The following is a 22,154-nucleotide window of genomic DNA, read 5'->3' on the forward strand; positions in this document are numbered from 1 at the left end:
CATCCCATGGGAGCTTGATAGAAACGGAGAATCTCAGACCCTCTCCCAGGCCTACTGGATCAGAATCTGGATTTTAACAAGATCCCCAGATAATTCATATGTGTATTAAAGCGGGAGATGCTTGGGCTTCCCTGGTGGCGCAGTGGTTGAGAGTCCGCCTGCCGATGCAGGGTACGCAGGTTCGTGCCCCAGTCCGGGAGGATCCCACATGCCGCGGAGCGGCTGGGCCCGTGAGCCATGGCCACTAAGCCTGTGTGTCTGGAGCCTGTGCTCCGCAACGGGAGAGGCCACAACCGTGAGAGGCCCGCGTACCGCAAAAAAAAAAAAAAAAAAAAAAAAGCTGGAGATGCTCTAGGTTTCCTAATAAATGCTTAATGGCTAAAAAAAAAAAAAAAAAAAAACTAAAGGAACTTGTCTAGTTAGGAGAATGTGCCTTTGGATACATGAACACTGAAACCATATTATTAGACACCTCTCACTAATTTATTTAACAAATACCTCCTGAGACTTACTCTGTCCGCGGTGTTGTAAAAACATCAAGAGCAGGTCTTGCCCTCCTGGAGTTCACATGCCCCAAGGGAGGCAGATCCGGTCCCTTTCTCCCACATCCTCCTTCCTTCCTCTGTGCCCTCTCTTTGCTCTTTACCTTCCCAACCCCCTCCCACTCTTCATCTTTAGCGATTCCACCACTGAAATCTAATTTCAGAAGCTGTTGGTTTAAGAGCAAAGCATTTTATTCATTTGAAATTCCAATTTCAGAATAGTGATTTAAGATGTTGGAAAAATTTTCTTTGGCTCATTTCCAAGCAGCTTACATTATAATATCAGCATGACCCTGACACTGTGTATAAAGATGACTGAGGTACGCTGAACACTTTGGGAGGAAGTTCTATATGAATATAGTACAGGTTAGTCATACACTTTCGTTGTTGCTTTTGTCTTTTTCTTTTTAAATAAATAAATAAATAAATAAATAAATAAATAAAGTTATTTTTGGCCACGTTGGGTCTTCGTTGCTGCACGCGGGCTCTCTCTAGTTGTGGTAAGTGGGGGCTACTCTACGTTGTGGTGCGCGGGCTTCTCATTGCGGTGGCTTCTCTTGTTGCGGAGCATGGGCTTTAGATGCGCAGGCTTCAGTAGTCATGACATGCAGGTTCAGTAGTTGTGACACATGGGCTTAGTTGCTCTGTGGCATATGGGATCTTCCCGGATCAGGGCTTGAACCCGTGTTCCCTGCATTAGCAGGCAGGTTCTTAACCACTGCACCACCAGGGAAGTCCCGCTTTTGTCTTTTTCTAAAGCAGTCTTTTCTCTAGGAAGATAAAAATACAATACCAAGATTGTATTTTTCCCTCAAATATTTAAAGCCAGCACATCTACTTCTACAATCAAACATTTCTTTTTTTTATTGAGAAGCAAAGGAAAATTTTCCAATATCAACAGATTAATTTCATTCAAAAACTTAATATAAAACAGAGACAATTAAACAGAAATCCAGTAAATTAACTATTTTCTGGTGAGTAATATGCAGGATGGAGTCTTTACATTAAATAATTGGATCACAGGTAATGGTTATATGATGATATTCAATTCCTTTGAGGCTTTATATGCCTGGCATTTTAAGTTCCGGTGATTGAAAATATTATACTTCTCTCCCTCTCTCTCTTTTTTTAATACTCCTTCATAGTCCTGAAAAGCCCTGAGCTCATTTTATTCTTTTTTCCTTCCTTTGTCTTCTCCCTCTTCAAAGATATTCCATGATGATTCTGCTTTTCACAATCAAGACTGCTTGAACTTGAGCTGAGAGTAATGAAATTTCAATCTTTCATACAATGGCAGCTACATCCTCTTTCTGCTCTCTTGGTGTTGTCAGAATAGCAACTGCCTGGCGTGAACAATAGGACTACTTTCAGTTCTAAGGGACTGGCCATTGCTGAACAGCAGTGCATAGAAATAATCCTTGGCAATCCCCTGGGTGACATTTCTCATTCCTTATCACCCATGCTGCACACAGCCGGAACTTGATAAGACACCCAGAAAGAAGATAATGGCTGCTATCAAGCTGTCTAGGTAGAAATAATAATAATAATCTGTTTATGGAAAAGCAGCTGTCCTATTGTTTTGGATTTCATGAAATCTCAGAGTCGGATCCTCTCTCCCATGCCAACCCCATCCCCGGTCCCCATGCCAATCCAATCACTTTGGGGCTTTAATGATGGGCATTCTTTTCATGATCTTTAGATACAATAGACAAGAATGCATGTAAATATCCCATAATCATATTCAGTCACAGGATAAGGTTAAAGCCTAGAGAAGAAGCATTCTATAGGAAGATTTGGAGGCTGGGAGGACTTGGCAATGAATATAGGAAAGCCCAGTAACCCTTTTAAAAATATGCACAAAACCCAGAATTATTACTGCAAATGAACAGTCTGGGGATCATTCCAGTCTGAAATCTTAACCCCCCAAATTTCAAAGTCTCAACTTCTCAAAGTGAAACCCCAGAGAATTGTGTTGTTGCGGTTGCCAACAGTGTGGGCTCCATCTATGTTGATTGCTTTTTATTTGTTCTAAACAGAACAGCCCAAAGCTCCGAAGCATCCTGGCTGTAACACCATTGTCCTCCTTTTCTTGGAGCTGGATTTCTCCCTTGGCTGGGACCGAATAGGTGATCACTTTATTTCCTAGTGTTCAGCTACACCCTTGCCTTTAACACAGTCTTCTTCACGTAGGGTTGTCTGTGGATGCTATTTCTGTTCTTTATCTGTCCCCGTATCTCTGGCAAAAGAGGTAGGCAGCCACGTCCTTCAGGGTCAAACATACAATTGAAAACAACAACGTATATCAGCTCCTTTTTCCCTTCACTTGGTACTAAAACACAGCCAAAGCTTGCATGTTCACTTCCAGGCTGGTTGATACCTTCATCCGTGAAACGGTCATCGTATAAGCGTCCCACCATTGCAGTGAGCAGAGAGACAGGTTACCTTTGTTTCTCTTTCCTGTGGTCACCATAACAGTGATCACCACCTCTAATTTACCCAGGCTGAACTTATTTTCTCCCTGAGTCCCCTTTTAGTAAGACATGGCAATGCCATAAGAGCAAAGAGGACAGAGATCTGGACATGATAAGTAGAGAAGCAACCTTAAAGAATCTCCCACTGTTATTCCCACTATTCTGTGCACAGAATCACTCTGTAAATCCAGGTCTCTTCCTACACAACAAAGCTCACCCAACTGAATCTCTCTCTCTCTCCCTCCCTCTTGAATATCCCACTCCATAGAGGCATAACTCAAGTACTAGTTTCTTTCTGGGGCCTTCCTCTAAACCTCTCCCACCTTCTCCCACTCTCCAACAGAATTAGTTACTCATGTACATAGCTGTGTGATAGCCTTTTCCATTCTGCCTCACATGCCTTTCTTGCCAACCAGAATGTCAATTCCAAGAAATTGAGTAAATGCCTTTTGATATTTGTATTCATTTCTAGGAAGGCAACTTAGCTAAATGAATGAGGAAATAGGTTTTCTATCAGACAGATCTAGATGTGAATCTTAGCTCTGTCATCAACTAGCCATGTGCCCTTGGCTTTTCTGGAACCCATTTTACTAATATGTCAAATGGGGCTATTTCATAAAGTTTTTTTAAAGAATTACGTGAATTAAACTGCATGTATGTAAAATGTTTAACATAATATCGACATGCGATAAGCTCTCAATAAATGGTAGCTATTTTTATGATTGTAATTAACTTAGTATCCCCAGCCATCCCATAGTAGACTATCAACAAATACATATTAAAGAATAAAGTAAAGGAACAAATGAAATACACACATATATACACAGAACACATACAATCATCCTCCTACTATAAATTGCACTGCTTTCTGCTTATCTGAGCTCTCAAAATGGGATACAGTCTGTCAACCTATGGGGCATATGACAAGGGAAAGAAACCGATCACAAAAGAGTTTGCAGGAATTCTCTTTTCTAGCAGCTTTACTGTAAATGGTGGCCTCAAGGAATCTGTGTGTTTAGCTCTGAGAGTGCCGAATTGACCCTTGTGACGTCCAGCTGAAAACACAGGTGAGGCACGGGGCAAGAACACGGCGTTTCCCACCCATGACCAGCAGGCCTGCAAAGGGAACAGCAGAGGTGATCGAATCCATGTCCATTTGCCAGAATGAGTTACGGCAGAATTCAGGAAACAAGGAGATGTGGCCTTGAACTTGTACTTCCTTCTCACAATAGTCCTGTTTTGCACACGTCATTATAAATCGCCTGGTCTCACACCATAAGTGACTGTTAAAACCCTGGAAGTGTCTGGATTCAGACTTGTCATTCTCCCCTAAGACACCAAAGGGGTTAATGTCTGGCCAGAAATCAAAGTCTGGCAGCTTCCACTCCACACATAATGGGCATTGTTGTTCCTGAGAGTTGGTCTGTTTTTTCTGGCAGACTTTACCGTTTGGAACCGCTTCTAAAACATAAAAGGAAAAAGTCTGCTTTTTTTAAGCGCACATGCAACAAAGCATAAGGCTGGTCATAGAACTGTTGTTTTGCTAGATTTCCAGGAAAGTTGTTGGCTTACTGTTCACAGAAGATGAATTATCAACTTAAAATCCATTTACCTCAAAAGGAGTTCATTTATATACATGTATGAGACACACATAATATCCTGAGGTGGTCGCCTTCTCTTAGATATGAAGCAACACAATACAACTGTATTAGCTGATAAGTGAACTGTGGCTGCCCGTCCATCCGCCTATGAAATCCATTTGCGTGACGTTGTTAATGGGCTCACTCATCAACATTTCCAGGTCAGTTGCAATCTCAGGACCCCTTCGTCACTCCCACCTGATGGGACCCTAGATATTCTCATCTGAAACCACATGAATATATCTCACTACGTTACCAATACAGCAAAATCCTGTTACAAAACACCAGATTCTATTCCAATGGGAAGGGCCAAGGAATTTTTTTTTAATTTCCTCTGTCATAAACCAAGACTTTTGTATAAACCAAAATCATACACTTGGATGTCAACAGCACATCAAATTGTTATAGACGTTTCTAAATACTTTACTCTTAGTTTCCATACTTAGTACATCCCGGATCAGTAACAAATAGTTTATGAATCACGCTGGTCTGTGGACCACACTTTGCTGGACTGTGGGCTTAGTTATATTGCTGATCGACCATCTTTTAGATCAGGTTCACAAACTTTTTCTGTAAAGGGCCAGAGAGTAAAAATTTAGGCTTTGCAGACCACACAGTCTCTTGTAACTCCTCAGTTCTGCTGTTACCGTGAGAAGGCAGCCACAGACAATAAGAAAATGAATGGGCATGGCTATATTCCAAGAAAATTGTATTTACAAAAGCCGGTCACAGGCTGGGTTTGGCCCACATGCCAACCCCCAGGATGATGATGATGACAATGATAGCAAACATTTACTAGCCAACTCTTATGCATCAGGCCCTTTCTATCCTCCCACTATAGCCATGGATTAGGTAACACTGTTTTAATTTTACAAACAATGAAAATGTGACAGCAAGAAATGAAGAAATTATTTCAGCTTATTCTGAAAATAGATGGATGGTCCAGGATCCAAACCACAGTCCCTAGGCTCATACTATACCACATATACATAACAAGTGAGATGTCTTTTTCACTATGAATGGAAAATTTTAAATGTCAGGGTCACCTTGGCGATCTTTTTCCCTTTCTGATCTCCCTACCCACCATCGACCTCAGACGTACCAAGGTCTTGGTGTTCAATCACTCTGTAGAGTCCCTACAGCACCAGGGCCAGGCCTGGATGGTCTCCATCACTCATCCACACACTCACTTACTCACCAAATAAGTGTTGAGGGCTTACTCTGTGCCAGACACTGTTCTAAGCAATGGGGCCATAGCAGTGAATGAAATACACAAAGTTCCTACCCTTCAAATGCTTACATTCTAGTGAGAGGCGGTAGGCAATAAGCAGAGAAATATATGCCATGTTGGAGTATCGGGCAGTCACGCTTGGAAGAAAAATAAAGCAAAAGAAGAAGATAGAGAGTAACAAGGAGATGTTTCTCTTTTATCCATCTCTTGTATCTTTTCTTTACCAACTAAGATACATAAACTCCAAACAGAGGTATACTTTGAAATACACCTACCAGGTATAAACATACTATATTTATAGGATTTTTGTATCCTATTTTTACCAGTTATTTTCCCCATAATTGTATGGGAAAGGACACCAAGGAAGAAATGAGTACATTCATTTATACTGCAAATATTTATTGAGTGCCTACTTTGTGCCAGGCACTGTTTTTAGAATAAAGAATCCAACAATGAGCAAAATACACAGATCCTTGCTATCATGGGTTTCCGTTACGGCCAGAGGAGTCAGAGAATAAACAAAAAACATAATAAACACATGTTAGAAGGCGATAAGTACAATGGAGAGAAGAAAAGGCACAGTGGGAGAAGGAGACAAGGAGTACCTGTGGGCAGGGGCCAGGTTGTAATTTTAAGTAGCAAGCAACATTCCTTGATCTGGTAGAATGCCACAAAAACAATGTCTATGCCAACAGCAAGTCCTAGGTTTTAGTTCACCATTACTACAGTCAGAGTGTCATCAATTAAAAGAAAACACAGGATGTTTTGTGTTGAGTGTTCTATTTAAGTCCATAGAAAGAAATGTTATTCTTTCAAAGTCATTTTTGCCCTTCCCTTTCCCTTGCTTCAGAGAAAAATTAGGGGCTGGCAGCTGAAACAATGTAGGGATGGGAGAGCAGAAAGGAAGGAAAAACTAAGGGCCTGCATTCACGCTGGCTGACTGTTTTAACAAGGATGTAGCTGTGACCCAGCCCTCCTGGGTCCCCAGACAGCCTTGTGAAGGAACCCACAAAAACAGAGTTGGCAGACACCAAGCATTTTCCATTAAGCATAGAGTTCACTTTTTTCAAAACATAATGAGATGTTAATATAGATTTGAATTTTAATCAGATCCAACTTGGGAACAGAGTGTTTTTCTGTAAATGTGAAATACTTCTAGGCTTTTAGGAAAATGTCATCCATATAAAGGATAACTACTGTTTTACATATAAAACTGCCATTCTTCATTGGTTTTTCAGGAAAGAGAAAAATACGATAATAAAACAAAACATTGCCACAAAGACTTCTTACTTTCTTGTGAACGTTAATTGTTTCTGAGGATACTTTTTAAAAATAATTCTTACATACTAGGAAGAATGCTTGTAGGCTTAAGGCAAGAATTAGGGGATTTCAGTTAATAAATTATGAAAACAGACATAACTTAAATCTATTTCTTGATAATAATAGGATTAATTTAAGAAGGGTAGACAATCAGTAAGAGTGGATTCTAATCCACATCTCTCTGTTTCTAAAATCGCACCTTAGCCTAAACTTTTTCCTTTTTTACTTTATTTCATTTTCCTCTGTTTTTCCCCAAAGTCTTCCATGGCTGTGTACTTCTTTTACAATTAAAAAAAAAAATTCCCTTTTGGAAAATAATTGTTACATATGCATTACACTTAGTTTAATAACTAATCACCAATCAGCTTATTCTGTAAACCTCAGAATAAAGTCCTCTGGGATGTGAGGGGGCAGGCTGGGTCCTGGGGGTCACTATTACCTCCCTTGGATAAATCAAGCTTTTTTCCGCATGACAAGTCTATCCTGCAATCCATTGGTCAAACAAGGAATAGGAACTCCCTGCTCCCAATCCACTTCCTACCTACACCCCTTGAGATCAAAAAAATGTCAGAGCCAGCAGCTGGTGGAAGTCAGGAGGCTAGGGACAAGAATTTCCTAAACCTCCTGCATTCAAGCTGACATTCATATTCCATAGCGAAAAGAGAGGTGAGTTCCACTGAACCCCTGTGTTCGGATGAGGGGCCTTTCCTGCAAGCTTGATATTTTCCATCTGTGCATATATTTGGACATCTAAATGTGTGTTTATAACCCACAATCTTATTATTAAACATCCAGAGTAATAAGACAAATGCATTGGAGGGAGGGGAATTTATTTACTCTAGTAAAGGATTTTTCACATTAAAATATAAATCCTTATTGCATTCTTTGCAAAGTAAATTGCCTAAAACTCTGAGATGCCATTTTATTTTCCTAACCCAGACAGAACACACAAACTGAGAATATAAACAAGGATAACTAGGGCAAAGGGGAAGCGGAGTGTACACAGACACTGAGAAGCCCCTCTAAAAATGACCAGCCCCAAACATCCTAAATGGATTTCCATTTATAGAAATTAAATGTATCCATTTTTAAAATCGCACATATCATCTATAGGAAGATCGACCCAGGAAGTAAACTTGAGTATTTGTATCGGTGAAAGAGAACATGGGCCTGTGGGTGCCAGGTTTGCGGTGCATCAGAAGCACTTGGGGTGGTTTTCAACTTGAGCGATTTCAGCCCCACAGCTGAAAATTTTGATTCCGTGGATCTGAAGGGGTCCAGACATCAGCATCTTAACAAGTCTTCCGAACAGACCCGTCTACCAGGTTACACAGCTCTTTAACATAACGTTTTTGGTTTATAACATGTATTTGGTTTAAAATTAAAAGGGGCTCCGGTACTCCTCTGTTGAAACCTTCTCTCATAAGCCTTGGCCCTATTTTTGTACTACCTTACCCATTCTCTGTATTTCTAGTACTGCAATTTCTGATACAGGATTTCAGGTGAAGATCAAGAGATACCTCTAAGAAAAACAAGAAAATGAAAACCATTATCCCTTCTTAATGCTCATTAACAAATGACTCCTATGCACTGTCAGTCAGCTGGGTCTACAGTAACAAAATACCGCAGTGTGGGTGGCTTAAGCAACAGTCATTTATTTCTCACAGTTCCGGAGGTTAGGCAGTTCAAGATCAAGGTACCAGCCCATTTGGTTCCTGGTCTCTCTTCCTGGCTTGCAGATAGCCGGCTTCTCGCTGTGTCCATACATGGCAGAGAGGGAGAGAGACAGAGACAGAGAGACATGGAGCGGGGAGAGCAGTCTGGTATCTCTCCCTCTTCTTACAAGGTCGGTAATCCTATCATGGGGGCCCCAACCTCAAGACTGCTGCTAAACCTACTTACCTCCCAAAGGCTTCACCTCCAAATACCAGAACATTGGGGGTTAGGACTTCAACATATAAATTTTGGAGGAACACAAACATTCAGTCCCTAACATACGCAAGGATAAACTATACTCTTCAGAGGAGAGGCCATGAGCACCAGTCTACACATTAATACGTCAGTCATTGCTCCCCTCAAATGAGCCCTTGGAGGTGAGAAAGTTAACTTATTTGAGAGAATGTAAATCAATCTTATCCCCCCCAAAAAAGATGCTGATGTCAGTTTCTACCATATTGATAGTCAAGCATTTGTAGAAACATAACAATGACAAAGAATGAAATTCAAGAATCTAGCACTCAAGTTGTTGTTTTCTTGGTAGTAATTGCTTGGTTAGTGGCATTGACGGTTCAAAGTGAAGTAGTAAAGAATGAATGAAATTATCCAACCACCATTTAATTCTGTAATTCTGTCCATAAATTATCCACTCTACTTCATGTAACTGTCTTTCCTATTTCATTTTTTCCTCTTGCTTCAGACAGATACCCTATACTTTATACTATTTTATAAAAGTGCTATACAGACTGGTAAACTTGAAAAGTGTTTCTATTTAGACATGCCAGAGACAGAACAGTTTTCTTTTTTTTTTTAATTAATTTATTTGGGGGGGGGGCTGTGTTGGGCCTTCATTGCTGTGCGCAGGCTTTCTCTAGTTGCGGCGAGTTGGGGCTACTCTTAGTTGCGGTGCGCAGGCTTCTCATTACGGTGGCTTCTCTTGTTGTGGAGCATGGGCCCTAGAGCATGCGGGCTTCAGTATTTGTGGCGCGTGGGCTCAGTAGTTGTGGCTCACGGGCTTAGTTGCTCCGCGGCATGTGGGGTGTTCCCAGAGCAGGGCTCAAACCCGTGTCCCCTGCATTGGCAGGCAGATTCTTAACCACTGTGCCACCAGGGAAGTCCCAGGACAGTTTTCCTCTCCTCCTATATTTCTGCTAGTTGGTACTTAAAGAGGCTGATGAAAGAGGGTATATTCTGTCATTTTATTATCTGCTTGCTCCCCTGCAGCCATCACTGGAAAGACTCTGAGCACAGATGCGCTATCGGATCTGTACTCCTGGAAATGAGGAGCTTGTGCAGTGAATAGCAGTTACATTCTAATTATGTTAATTCAGACTGCAATTTCTTTGAAATATAAAGGACCTGCTGTCATAGTGGTGTGGACAATGGAGGCTGAACATGTCAACGACATGACAAATTCCTCGACTGCAGTGCCAGATGTACTGTTGCCCGGGATTCTTTGCTGAGAGCAAATTCAGCAAGCACCATCAATGTCAACTCTGGAGCAAGGAATTGGTTCATCTGTTATCTTTCCAAGTTGCAGGTACATCTGCCAGAAGAGTCTGCCAACAGATGAAATGGTAATTAAAATCATTTCCGTGGTTGGAGGAGTGATTCAGAAATTGTTCCTCTTTCCTTTCTTTCTTTTCCTGTGCAAGGAAAGAATTTTGGTGAATACTGATATCAATCTGCCAAGGACAATACTAGAATTATGTGATTCACTACGGCCTCGCTGCCCACTTTAGCGCTTGAACGTCTTTACTGGGATTGGTCGTTAAGATTTTCTAACAGAGTTTTAAAGTTCTGTTCTTTGCTAGTATCATACCATCCCCTGTCTTGTAAAAGTTCTTTGCAGGTGTTTACAAAATTAAAAATGGGTCAGGGCTTCCCTGGTGGCGCAGTGGTTTAGAGTCCGCCTGCTGATGCAGGGGACGTGGGTTTGTGCCCCGGTCCAGGAGGATCTCACATGCCGCGGAGTGGCTGGGCCCGTGAGCCATGGCCGCTGAGCCTGCACGTCCGGAGCCTGTGCTCCGCAACGGGAGAGGCCACAACAGTAAGAGGCCCGTGTACCACAAAAAAAAAAAAAGGGTCAAATACACCTAACAGTATCACTCAATTCACACACACACACACACACAAAAGGTATACTGTATCTCTTCTCTCTGCCAGTTACTGTGCTAGAATAAATGAGTAATGGTGATAGATTAAAAAAATATTAAAGTTGCTAAATCATATAATATAATACAGAGGCTAGTTTGGTACCTGCCTCTAGTAGTTACTCAACAAATATCAGTTTTACTATTCTTCTCTTCTGGGTCCAGAAAGAGACACTACTTTGTAAATATCCCCATATTCACACATTATCATCACAACGACAACAAAACCAACTAGCATTTATTTTATCCTTACACACTTGTGCTGTTTTATTCCTATTACACTGAGGAAGCTGAAGCACAGAGAAGTAACGTGGCCAAGCTGACAAAACTAGGAAGGACCAGAACTGGAGATTTGACCCAAGCATCTGAATCTCAAGGCCTCGAGCTTAACCACGTTACAGTAATGTCACATGACCCCATGTAAATAATTGAACTGCAATAATTTTCCCAGACTATGCAGTAGCCTATTAATTAATCAGCTTGTATTTTAATACTTGCTTGCTGGCTCTGTTTTTCAATTCTTCCTCCTTTCCTCCTCCCTCCTTCCTTCTTTCTTTCCTGCTCTTATGTCTATATAAACAGCTGCTTCTGTTTTTCTAGCAACAAAGCAAGGTTTTCTACCATCCTCAGAGACTCAGGAGAATCTTTATAACCGTCAGTAAGTGGAAAAGTGTTTTAAGATAAAATGTTAAACCACGACAAGAATTACTTTCTTCAAATCAAAACAGCAAAACAGTGTAGATTTACAGACATTGGTAACCTAGAAATTTACCAATGAGTTATTAGCATATATATGTATATTCATATATATACATATACAATAGAGCACTGAAACATATCAAATATGCTTAAATTCATGAGGTCTTAGTGATATTAACAATAAAAGCAAAAACAACAGCTTCTATTCACTTTAGACGATACCAGAGAGAAACAACTCATTACTCTGCAAACTGGTAGATAAAAGAACAAAGCATTTGTCCTGGGTTTTTTATATGAACTTTACTTCACATAACCAAATAGGTTATGAGGGGGAAGTTTCTCCTTGTAGAAAGACCCCTGTCAATAAAATAAAAAGAAATCACTGATGGATACATGCCATTATATATTTGTCAAAACCTATAGAACGTACAACATGAACAGTGAACCCTAATGTACACTATGGACTTTGAGTGACAATGACGTGTCAGTTTAGGGTCACTCATTGTCAAAATGTACCGCTTTGGTGCTGGATATTGATAGGGAAAGAGGCTGAGGCCAGTGGGGGAGACAGGGGAGAAGGAATAGATGTGTATTTTCCACTCAATTTTGCATGAATCTAAACTTGCTCTAAAAAATAAAGTCTATTCGTTTTAAATTGTAAAATCAGGATATCACAACTTTGCAATAGCTAATGAAATAATGGATCCAAGCAAGACTCCTCAATAATTGATAACATGACACACGCACAAATACATTTCTACTGATGGAAATATATACTACAATTTATGACATAGTCTTGCTAAAAACATGGAACCAGAATCTAATAAAATCTCTACCTTTACCTATAAATGTATAGGAAGTGCAAAGTATAAGACAATAAATGTACTTGAGAACACCTCAAGGAACAGAATCAAGACAATTCGGATTGTTATCAGACTGTTAGGAAATTTCAGGGAAAGACAATTCAGACTGTTAGAAAATTTCAGGGCAAACAGTCTCGTTTCTTCAACCAAAAATCCTAAGAAAAAAATTGGAGTTGAAGGAGGACCCAGCAGATTTAAAGAGACTTTAGCTCCTCACAAGCAATCACAAGGCGTGAACCTTGTTTGGATCTGAATTCAAACAAACTTTTAAAAAACAAATTATAAGACAGTTGGAGATAGGTGAATGCTGACTGCATATGTCTTTTTTTTAATTAATTAATTAATTTATTTTTGGCCACGTTAGGTCTTCGTTGCTGTGCACGGGCTTTCTCTAGTTGCGGCAAGCAGGGGCTACTCTTCGTTGCGGTGCAAAGGCTTCTCATTGCGGTGGCTTCTCTTGTTGTGGGGCACAGGCTCTAGGCGCGCAGGCTTCAGTAGTTGTGGCACGCAGCCTCAGCAGTTGTGGTTCACAGGCTTTGTTGCTCCGTGGCATGTGGGATCTTCCCAGACCAGGGCTCGAACCCATGTCCCTTCGTTGGCAGGCAGATTCTTAACCACTGTGCCACCAGGGAAGACCCCCATATTTCTTGATATTAGGAATTATCGTTAATGTTTTAGGTGTGATAAAGGCATTGCAGTTATTTTATTTTAAAGAATCCCTATCTCTTCGAGACTCATATTGGAAGATACACAGATGAAATGACCTGATGTCTGGGATTTGTTTCAAAATACATAATGGGGTGGGGTAGATGTCAGTGAAGCAGACTGATCCTGAGTGGGTGAAGTCAAATAAGCACAGAGGTCCATTTTACTGTTTTTTTATGTTCTTTTTGCATGCATTTGAGATGTTTTATAATACAAGTTTGTATAACTTATAAATTTACTTAACCCGCCCAAGCCTGTTTTCATTTGTAAAACAGAAATAACATTATCAAGGGCAAGAATAACATCTCTTTACAGGGTTTTTGGAAAATTTAAATTATGGATTTAAGCACATGGCTCACTATAGATATTAGAGAAATATTTTAGGGACTCAGGTTGACCCATTTATTATTGAATTGACTGGCCTAAGCTTAGTGGAGTTTCCATACTGTCCCTGGAGTGTAGGAAGACTAGGAAGGCTTAGGAAGGGACAAGAAGAGCTTACATCCTCAGCTGCCACCCTTTGGGGCACCACAAACATGCTGGTTGGAGTTGTTCATTTTTTTTTTCAACTTCAGTCTTGTACCCAGTTACAGTTATTAGATTTGCTGATACTGGAACACATGTAGATACCCTGGTTTTGCTAAATATTTATTCAGTTCTAGGCAATTGCAGGTGCAAGGAGAGTGTGCAGATATACCACATCTCCCTAAGCCATTTACTCTGGCTCCACCCACACTTGGACTGGCAGTTTTCTTTGATGAAATACCAAAAGTATCAGATGATCTTCAAAACTAAGTAATGCTAAACCCACCAATTTCCCCAACTCATTCCAATTCTTCGTGATCATTCTCTTTTTGCTTTGCATCTCTGTTCTACTTATCCTCACAAACCCCTGAGAGACCAAAGTTTAAAGGAAAAAATTCACAAAAGTGAAGAACAGAGGTCCAGAAGCCAGAAAAGATTAGATTGCACCCAAAAACAAATGGTTTGCTTTCAGAGATGACATGCCCCGGGTAGGAATTCTTCTGGTTAGTTTTTCAATAGCTGAATTTTTTGGCTCTCTGGGTCCTGCTGGAGACTTGAGTTTGTCAAGAGCTGAATCTGGACTTTCTCCAGCTCATGGCTGCATGTCAATTCATGTGATTTCTAATAAAGCCAATTTTTATTTTTCTAACTTGCTTCCAATTCTCAAATGTAGCTCCAAAGAAAACAGAAAGTAATTAAAATGTCAACACTTCCCTGAAAAGGAACATAAACTCTCTTTGGATTTTCTTCCCACTGGAAACATTGCTTTTCTCCAAGGCACCAGCCCCATGCGTGGTAACCAGCAATCACTCACAGCAGAGCCGGTTGATGGGCAACACACATAAATCCCCCTTGTTTGCATTTCTTCTTCCCCCTTGCCATTTTCCTAATGGAGAGATCCTGTAAATGAAGTACTTAAGTCTGTCTCTCATAACGGACTAATATCTACTCCATTGCAATATATCCGAATTTTATGCGATGAAATAAGCTCCAGCAGCAATAAGCTATTTGATCTAACGTGAATAAAGTAATGTGGAGCCTAACAGCTTATTATTCAGTGCAGCACAATAAATTAACTGAGCACCATTTTGCATAATGGGAGCCTGATTATTTCTTTTACCTTCCTTTGGATTGGTTCAGATGGATTATGACTCTCCACAGGTTTATGTGAAACAACTTCTCTTTTCAATGTATTATATTAAAGGATGAAATAAGGGGGAGGAAAACATGGGTCATGATTTTGTGATTTTGTGTTTTGTAAGGTTAGTCCTTCAAAAGAGATTTCCCCATTGAGAGGAAAAGTTTGTGACAGTTGGCCCAAGAACTGCGATGTTCAATTTGGGAGAAAAATGTTCATCTCGCACCCCAGCCCCTCTCCCACTTTCTTCCCATAGATCCCTGCCGATTCCTTGACTCAATTTTGAAAAGTACTTTTAGGGGAACTCTTGACTCCTTCTTTCCAGTACCTCCCCAACCCTAGCATCTCTCCTCCCCACACCCAATTACTTAGCACTTTGGTGCACACGTCAGGCTGACTGTCACCATCAACAGTGAGTCCAGAGGCTCCATCTAGGACCACTTACCATTAAAGGTCTTCAAAATACATCAAAATATATGAAAACACATGCCAGCATTAAAGGCTGCTGCAAGTGGTCACAACCATCATGTTTGAGAACTGAGCATGAATCAAGCAACTGTCTAATCTTTATAGCAATTCTATCATGGGTACAATCTTCCCAATTTAACAAATGGAAACTGAGTCTCATAGAGATAACTTCAAAGTCTGTGTGATGTTACATTATTTTCTGGGAAAAAAATATGTTAGCAAAGTAGTATCTCGATGTTTCTGCATCACTGTCAAGGAAAAAACAACTCAAAGTGGGTATTCCATTGGCAGTGAGGCTGAACCTTCATTATCATGTAGGTGGAGTTATTTTTACAGTACTTAAAATAGGATAAATATGTGGTCTGCTGATTTTGCTTTTTACAGAGACATTGGCAGTCTTTCCTGGATTATAAACCGCTTGAGGCCAGGACATGTATTTCTATATTTATAACAGGACATCAGTGTGGTATGGTGTTTGAGGCAGAAAACCCCAGGTTTCAATTTGGACTCTACTTACTACTAACTGTAGAGTGAGTTCCAGTTGGTTTAATTCAAAAGTAGGTAAATATACTACATAGAGTTATTGGAAAGGTTAAATGAAACAAAGTACATAAACAAATAACCCAGGAAATGTAATCAATACATTCTATTTCTCTATATCCATCCCACCCCTAGTATCTAAGCATCAGTTTTCCATGCATGGAGATATGGAAATGTCAAAGGGACATGAAAGTGTTATGACTGAAAGATACCCTGATTGAAACACTTCTTCCATTATTTTCTCTTACAAGTATTCATTTCACACACATTTAGCCATCTCACCAAAGTGAGATTTTTAAAAGATGATTTTAATTCTAAAACTAGGAGTAATAAAGTAAATAAAGATACTTGGCATTCGTATCTACAGTTCTTTTCTTCTAATTCCTCCTTTCTTATTGCTTCACTTCTTTTCCCCAGGTTGTGACAGTAAGTGCTGCTGATAATATAAGAAAGCTCCAGATCAAGATCAAGGACATATAACTTTAAACTTTTATCTCCTCACTTCTTTGACATGAAACTCTCCTTTTGTTTGAGGGGGAAAAAGACCTAAGTAAAATAACAAAAGGTGAATCTTGAGTTTTTCAAAAATTTAAGGAACTTGGAGAAAAAATGAATGACAATCTTGTGAACAAGAAAAAAAAAAAAACATGGCAAAGCCTTGTTTTATTATAAGTGGCTTCAAGCTTTAAAGACACATAAGGGGCTTCCCTGTGGCACAGTGGCTGGGAGTCCGCCCGCTGATGCAGGGGACACGGGTTTGTGCCCCGGTCCGGGAAGATCCCACATGCCGCGGAGCGGCTGGGCCTGTGAGCCATGGCAGCTGGGCCTGCACGTCCGGAGCCTGTGCTCCACAGCGGGAGAGGCAGTGAGAGGCCTGCGTACAGCAAAAAAAAAAAAAAAAAAAAAAAAAAAAAGACACAAAAGGAGGGGGATACTGTTCACTGGAAATAGTTTCACTTTGTTGGGGTCTGAATGAAATGTTTGATAAAAATTATTATTTTAATAAATGACAGTTTATTTCATCTTTGGCTTATGATATCCTTTCCTCTGGAGAACTCAGAGAATTTGGTACATTTCTTTGAGTTATAACATTATTTGACAGAATTTGAGTTGATAAAATGACAGCTCAGAGAGGTTAAGTGAAATATACAGGATCACACAGCAAATTAGCGACAGAAATTCAATAATTTGGAATTAAGAGAGTGCAGAAGCTTTACAATGAGAAAACAGAGGTAAGTTGCTGGGTAGAACAGTTTGCTTGAAGACAGAAACTTTGCTCTTGAATCTTCCTCTCCATACACTAAAGGAATACATAATCTCATCGGAGGTGGGGAGCAACGGGGCATATGTGAGATGGTACTTTGCCTAGAAAGCTGCCAAGGAGGACAAAAGTAATGCATAAGGTGAGCTTTGACAAATAGGTAGGACTCCCCATGGACTGCACTGTGGACTGGGAGTGGGGAGGGAAGGCATTCCAACCAGATGGGAGAGCTGTGCAGCAGCATGAAAACATGAGTGTAGATGACCTGTGCTGTGAAAGCTGAAGGCGGGCTGTAGACAGAGCCTTTATAGCCCCTAAATTCATATATTGATACCTAATTCCCAATATGATGGAGTTTGGAGCTGGGGACTTTGGGAGTGATTAGGTCATTAGTGCCCTTACAGGAGATGTGGTATATATGACTACTACCCAGCCACACAAATGAATGAAATCTTGTCATTTGTGGCAATGTAATGGACCAAGAGGGCATATGCTAAGTAAAATAAGTCAAACAGGAAAAGACAAACACTGTATGACTTCACTTATATAGAGAATCTAAAAACCAAAAGAATAAACAAAACAAAATAGAGAGACTCATGTACACAAACTCGTGTTGCCAGAGGGGTGGAGGCTACTAGGGAGGGGGCCAAATAAGTGAAGGGGATTGAGGTACAAACTTCCAGTTATAAAAGAAATAAGTCACTTGTCCTCCCCACCATGTGAGGACACAGTGAGAAGACAGCCAGACAACGATGAGTCAGGAAAAGGGCCCTCATCTGACCATGCTGATACCTCCATCTTGTACTTCCCAGCCTCCAGACCATGAGAAATAAACATCTGCTGTTTATAAGCCACCCAGTCTATGGTATTTTGTTACAGCAGCCTGAACAGACTGATACAAGGCGGGTAGTAAGTAGATCCCGATCAGGTTTGCGTTTTGGAAAGATGAATATGGTGAGAGTAAAGGATGGAGCTAAAGTTGCGAATAGAGAGGCCAGCCAGGGAGCCCTTACAATCATCAGGGGGTTCAAGGGGGAGTCTCTGTGTGCTCACTCAGTTTAGCTCAGCAGTGTGCATTCTGGGTGGCTGGCCAGGATCACTCATCAGAGGTGGTCCTTATTCTTGCATATCACCCGCTTGTCCCATTAAACCACGTTCACATCTCAGCAAATTCCAGAGTGTGTTATATACCTTTGGGATTACTCAAAGCAACAAATCAGTAGAAGCCATAGTTGAAAAGAAAGTAAAACTAAGAGCAGGATACAAAAGCACACCAATTTATGAACGGGTGAAAGAGAAGAGGAACCCATGAAGACTACCTAGAAGGAAAAGCCAAAGAGGAAGAAGGAATTTCTAGAGCTAAAAGATGGAAGTCAAGAGAGGAGAAGTACATCAGACACAGGGGAAAAAAAGGCCATGAGCACCAAGTGCTGGGAGGAGGCCACGTGAGCAGACAAACGGGGGAAAAGTCCCTGTCTACCTAAATGGAGACTGTGGGGTCATTGCTGGACCTTGACAAAAACGCTTTGTGTGGAATAAGAGTACAGAGGTCCTTTTACAGGTAAATTGGGGGAGTATAAAGGGAGAAAGACAACATAAATGAGTATCTTTTTAAGACATTTAAGTTATGAAAAAGCAGAGGGAGGGGCTATAGATGGAAGGGCTTGTAGAACTAAGGTAGGGACTTTTTTCATTTTATTTTTAAACAGCACAGAGCTTTGAACCTGTTTAAGTCACGAGGGTAAGAAGTCTGGGAAAAGGATATAGTCAGGGAATGTTCTAACTGACAGAAATATAAATGCTAGAAATGAACGCTTTGGTGGGCCAGGAGACGGATATCAGTAAGTTAAAAAGGGGAATTTCATCAAAAGAAGCAAGGAGACCCCTAGTTTCTGGTGATGATATATAGCAGAGCACACGTGGAAATAACCCTTTAGACTCTAAAGCATCGGAAGCATCCACCATCAAACCTCAGCTACATCTCTTGGGAGAAATGTCACCCTTGACCAAGTAAATACTTCACCTCTCTAAGACTCAGTTTCCTTATCCATAAATAGTGACAAATACCCCTACCTCAATGAGTCATATGAGCGTGTCCATCTCACCACTTCCTATATTTTCCCAGCTTTATTTTTTCTCCCTAATGCTTACAACTTTTTATTTATCTTGTTTATCATCTATCTCTCCTATTAGAACGCAAAACCAGACAACAGTGGGGATTTTTGTTCACTGCTATATCTTCAGCAGTGCAGCACCTGCACATAGTAGGTGCTCAATAAATAACTGTTGAATGAATAAATAAACAAATGGTTATGACGTTGCAGAGCAGTTTCTCAACTTTAACACTGTCGACACTTGGAGTCAGATAATTTATTTGTTTGGGGGCCTGTCCAGTGCTTCGTGGCATGTTTAGCAGCATCATTGACCTCTAACCATTAGATGCCAATCGCACTCCATACCCAGTTGTGCAAGCAAAAATGTGTCCCAACATTGCCAGATACCCCCTGATGGACAAAATTTCCGCGGTGAAAACTTCTGCTTTGGGAGTCAGTGCTTTAAAATGCTTGTTTTTAATATTGTTAGAATTACTGTTAAAATTGTTAGAATGGAGGAATAAAAAATGAAGTAACACTTGGTCTCCAAATTCTCCCACAGCCTGCTTAATTTGAGGTGGAGAAAAATACTGTTGCTGAGATGGGTATTGGCTTCACAGCACAGTGACATTTTAGTTATTTTACCAAGAAGCATGTTTAGAAGAAAACAGTTCATAAATCAAGAAAGTGCTTCTTAGTCTCTCACCTCTTAGTTGCATGTGACATATTTTCTTTTGTCACCTCTCTGGACAAACAATAACAACACAAATAATTATCCCTACCCACTTAGTCTGTTATCATCAAAGTTAATAATGTATGAGACAGAATTTAAGAGCCAACACTTTAAAGAGAATGATGTCTCCACCTCCACATTCTAATTAAGAAAGGATTATAAAAAGCCAGAAGATACAGCTCAAGTTTTCCTTTTCAGGATTATCTCTCCCTTCAGATTTTCCATTTTACCACCCCATTCCTTTGCTTTGAACAGAGATCAACTGTCTTGTACTCAAATGGCTAACAGTGACCTTTCAGAAACATGAGGATTTCATAAAATGGGGAATATTCCAAAAGTTGCTTTTGGAAGCATAAAAAAATAATGCCATAAAAAGACCCAGAAATGACTTGGCCGCAGGTTCTCCCCCTAAGTACAGACTCCACGAACTGGGGAGCAGTGTCAGACCAACAGAGAACCCACGGTTAGGGCAACCCTACGTCTGAGTCAGCCTGAAACAGTCCCAGTTTATGCGTGCTATCCCAGGATGGTAATTACTAGCAGCCTCTTCCATTTTCAAAATGCTGCGTCGGGGCGTGACGTATAGAGTCACCTTCACACGGAGTTAATGAGCATTTGATTTGCGCACAAAAGAAAGGCAACATCGAGAGCTGGCTGTTTTCCTTTGTCTGGACCCTGAGCACACCTCAGACTCTTCTCAGCGCTCTGGCAGCCTAGCTGCTGGGAGAGAACTTTCTGTAGCACAAGCTCAAAGATGAACTATCTATGAGTCAATAAATGAATCAGGCCACCCAGCTTATTGATCTGTGTATCACTTATCTCCCCAGTCCCAGGAAAAGTGAAATGGCAATTAGATGGTCATGTCCCAGAGTCTGGCAATTAGATCATCACGTCCCAGATCCTAACTGCTTAGGATTTCCAGAAGGCACTTAGATTCAAGGCCAAGTGGGGTGAGAGTTAACTCTCACCAGCCTGGCCTCGGATTCCTGAGCCTGTTAAAAGGGCCCCAGACTGCAAGATGCCAGCCAGAAGAGCCCCTTGATAAGAACCTCCTTGCCCTGTAGCCCAATCCCCCTCAGATTAGGGGAGGGCTGATATTTAGAGATAGCCAACTGACCAAGAATGTCCCTCCATGTTGCCAGTAAGATAAACCTTTGTTTTTCAGGACCAAGAACACAGCTTAAGAGATTACTAGGGAATCAGGGGTTAGCACCATAACAGTACACCCACTCAGATCAGGTGTCCCGGGTCCACAGTAGAGCTGGCCCTCCTTCCAAAGCCAAGCTAAGGAGGAGAGGAACTGAGAACTCAGGAACAGCTAAAAGGTAGCCTGGGATTAGACGATGTCTGCTAGGTGGCCACCAAGCCTTTCCATGGCCTAGCAGCCCTGCTAACCCCCAGCTGCAACTCTCATCATTCATCCCCTCAAATTCCAGAATGAACTGCTTTCCGTGTCTCAGATATGTTATAGTGCCTCTCCTCTTAATGCCTTTGCACTTAGAGTTCTTTAGAACACGCCACAGCCTCTAATCTGCATTTTACTCATCCCTCAAGTCTCAGCATAGACGTGATGTCCTCCAAGGAACCCTCACTGAACCCTCCAAATTGGAATTATGGAGTCCCCCCTAAAACATCCATTTTGTATTTCCTGCTATCAACGGACTCATCACTCTTGGTTTTAACTGTCTATTTCTCTATAACCTCTACTCAGTTATAACTCCTTTGAAGTTAGAAACTGCGTCTTGATCCTTTCTCTCTATTTTTCCCCAAGTAACATATGCAATACCTGGTATGTAGCAGATACTCAAAGAACCTATTCTGAATGAATGAATGATCAGTTTTACTTGGTGGCAGGGACTGTGGAGCCTAATGGCATGAATAATGACACCTGACAAGTAAGTAAACACTTAACAAACATGGTATAGAGAACACACAGTATTTCCATTACCTTGTTATTTATGTGTCACCTACCATGTACCAGACAGTTTACTTGCAAAATTATTGTGTTAATTAGATAAGGCACATATTTGACGTTTAATAAAGAGTAGCTGATGTC

Source organism: Mesoplodon mirus, assembly GCF_964341445.2.
Source record: "Mesoplodon mirus genome assembly, chromosome: 11".
Taxonomy (NCBI): domain Eukaryota; kingdom Metazoa; phylum Chordata; class Mammalia; order Artiodactyla; family Ziphiidae; genus Mesoplodon; species Mesoplodon mirus.